Raw genomic sequence first — 3,219 nt, 5'->3', positions numbered from 1 at the left:
GGAGGGGTTAATAAGAAAATACACATTAAATAAACAATACAAGAAATCAACATATGAAACAGTGTTCCAATAAAATGACATCACTATGATATTGAATAAACAAATAATGCCAAAAAGTGATGGACTATATCATAAAAGACCAGATATATATGTACTAGATAAAAAGAATAAAACTGGTCTAATAATTGATATGACTATTGTGGCAGATCATAATATTAATGGAGGCTATTAGAATAAAAGAAATATGTATAAAGAATTAAAAAATAGGCTAATGAAAATAGAGAAATTAAAGGATGTCAAAATAATTGCAGTATTAATTTGGATTAATGGGCTAGTAAATGCCGAAAGTATTAAATTAATTAAAGAATTAAAAATTGAAATTGATAAGATAAAAGAAATTAAAAACCTTATAATTAAAAACATGATGGATGTCATTGAACACTGATTCTACCACAACCAAACATATGTTGTGGAACTATACGACGAAGACCCATTGACGGGATTAGTCTCCGGTGAGGCAGGAACAATACACACAAGTTTTGTTAATACTTAATTACAACTTTTTAATTTTATTATCTTTATTTTCTTGTTTTTATTATTGTTATTTAAAACAATAAAAATGAAATAACATTTATTAAAATAAAAATGAAGTGTTATAAACGTGTATTTAAGTATTTAATCATCTTATTTAATCTGATATTTATTAAATTAAAATGGAATCAGTGATGAATAATCATTTAATTAAAGAAGAAGTAGAAACACTTCCAAATATTCAACAATCAATTGATGATACTACTAAACATTATCAATATTATTTAGGATGTATTAAAAATGAAATATTTGAGAAACAAGATAATGAAACATATGAACAAGCAATTGAAATAGGAGAAGGAATATTTGATAGAATTGATGAAGTAGTTAGAAGAAGAAGAATAGTAATAGAAAAAGGACAAGAAACAATTAATAAAATAGAAATAATTAAAAATAAAATGAACAAAATAATAGAAGAATGTAATGATGATTCAAAAGCAGTTGATAAGGCTAAGAATGAACTAATAGATAAAATCATTTACATGGAAGAAATGAATATGGAAGATAAAATTAAGAAATTAGAAGAAGAAATTAACAATATTAAAACAAGATTTAATAAAAATAAAGAAGAATGGTTTACACAATATAGTGATTATTTAGAGAGGAAGATGAGAAAAAAAGAACATGAGGAAAAAGAGAGAAAGAAACACGAAGAAGAAATAAAGAAAATAGAAGAAGAAGAAAAAAGAAGAAAAGAAGAAGTAACAAAAACTGTAACGAAGAAGACAATTGAAGAAATGAAACAAATAGAAAAATGGACTTCAAGAAAAGTATCCAATATATTATTTGATTCAGATATTGATGATTGGAATGAAGATACATCAGTATTTAATCAAAGAATAATAAATAAAGAACATATAATAATTATTATTGAAGATACAAATGGAAATAAATTTGGAGGATATATTAATGTGAAAATTAATAAAGTTGGTGATTATATAAATGATCCAAAATCATTTTTATTTTCATTAGAATCAAAAGGAAGAATACAAGGAATGATGAAATTTGATATTAAACAACCACAAAATGCTTTTTGGTTATGTAATCAATCAGTTGATTGTTTGTTTGGATTTGGAATTGGATATGATATTTTTGTTTATAAAGAAAATTATAAAACAAAATCATATTGTATTCAATCTTCATATGAATATAAAGGAATATCAAATACACTTTGTGGAAAACAAAATCCAGAATATTTTACACCAAAACGAATTATTGTAATTGAAATGAAATGATTTTTATTCATTATTATTTATTTGAAATATAAAAATAAAAAAGAATATAAAATCAAATCAATAAATGAATATGAACATTTCATTTATCAATTAATGAAATGATGAATATAAAAATGGACATATTTCATTCTTGTTTTATTTTATTTGAAATAATAATATTCAATGTGTTAATTTAATAAATAATAAAAAGAAATAAGAATAAAAGATAAATAAAAATATAATAAAATATTTATTTTATTCTTTTTTATTTATTTTTTATTTTATTTATATCATGTTTATATGGTCACGAAATTATGCATTTTATTCGTATTCATCTTTATATTATTATATTGATTTGTGAACTTGTTCATTATTTCATAATTGTTGTCTAAATGTAATGAATGTATTCATTGTTTGTTTAAAACTTGGTGTTTATGTTTGATAGATCATTGAAATGAATTATCATAATGCAAATTAATTCTTGTTAAATGTTTAAAACGTAAAAAATAGTAGATAATACAATTAGATGAAAATATTTGTGATTAAATATGAGAATAACATATTTGTACATTATTAGTTCTATCTTTCTAATTCGTTTTCTGTATTAAATGAATATATCTGTTGATGAAATTGAAATAAAATAAAATAAATATAAAATGAAAAAGATAAAAGAAAGAATAAAGAAAATAATAAGAAAATAAATATAATGATTAATGATAAAATTAATGAATTATTATCATGAATGAAAGTTGAAGATGAACATTAAATTCATTATTATTATTTATAAATGTTTAATTTATAATACATATTAAATTGTCATTCTTCATTCTGTATTATTGTGTTGATGTTTAAATTATTCAATTTGTTATTATCATATCATCATTTCATTGATACTTCTTATTTATTATCTTTTTATTTGTTTCATCATTTAACTCTTGTTTGATATGATAATATAAATAATTTAAATTGTATATTATCATCATTCATCATTGATAATCATCTGTGATATAATTTAATTTTCATATCAATAATTATATCATTTAAATAAATAAATAATAACATCTATTAACATATCATTATGATATCTCATCATTATGATAAATGAAATGTAACATATTTACACATTAATAACAATAAGATTGATATTCATATTTATATAATCATTGTTATTCATAACTAATATTATAAATTTGAATTAACATAATGTTCTTCTTTATTACATTTCATAATGATATTTTCACATTAAAATAGAATTGAAGGTAAATGAAATAAAATAAAGAATAATATAAAATGAACACAAATATGAATGAATATACTCAACAAATCAATATACATCATACTCAATACAACAAGATATTACAAAATGTCAACTGATTGTTATAGAATTTGTATTTTACCTACATTTTATTTTATT

At 20.3% G+C, this 3,219-nt stretch overlaps 7 annotated features.

The window, feature by feature from the left end:
* Nucleotides 1-4: 4 nt before the first annotated feature.
* Nucleotides 5-565: a repeat region.
* Nucleotides 566-567: 2 nt separating this feature from the next.
* Nucleotides 568-2,156: a repeat region.
* A 282-nt stretch (nucleotides 2,157-2,438) lies between these two features.
* Nucleotides 2,439-2,507: a microsatellite.
* A 59-nt stretch (nucleotides 2,508-2,566) lies between these two features.
* Nucleotides 2,567-2,620: a sequence feature (AT_rich).
* A 132-nt stretch (nucleotides 2,621-2,752) lies between these two features.
* Nucleotides 2,753-2,782: a sequence feature (AT_rich).
* A 28-nt stretch (nucleotides 2,783-2,810) lies between these two features.
* Nucleotides 2,811-2,864: a sequence feature (AT_rich).
* Nucleotides 2,865-3,048: 184 nt separating this feature from the next.
* Nucleotides 3,049-3,100: a microsatellite.
* Nucleotides 3,101-3,219: the final 119 nt, after the last annotated feature.

Source organism: Entamoeba dispar, genomic scaffold, assembly GCF_000209125.1.
Source record: "Entamoeba dispar SAW760 scf_1105229461863 genomic scaffold, whole genome shotgun sequence".
Taxonomy (NCBI): domain Eukaryota; phylum Evosea; order Mastigamoebida; family Endamoebidae; genus Entamoeba; species Entamoeba dispar.
This window is presented reverse-complemented; position numbering and strand designations above follow the sequence as displayed.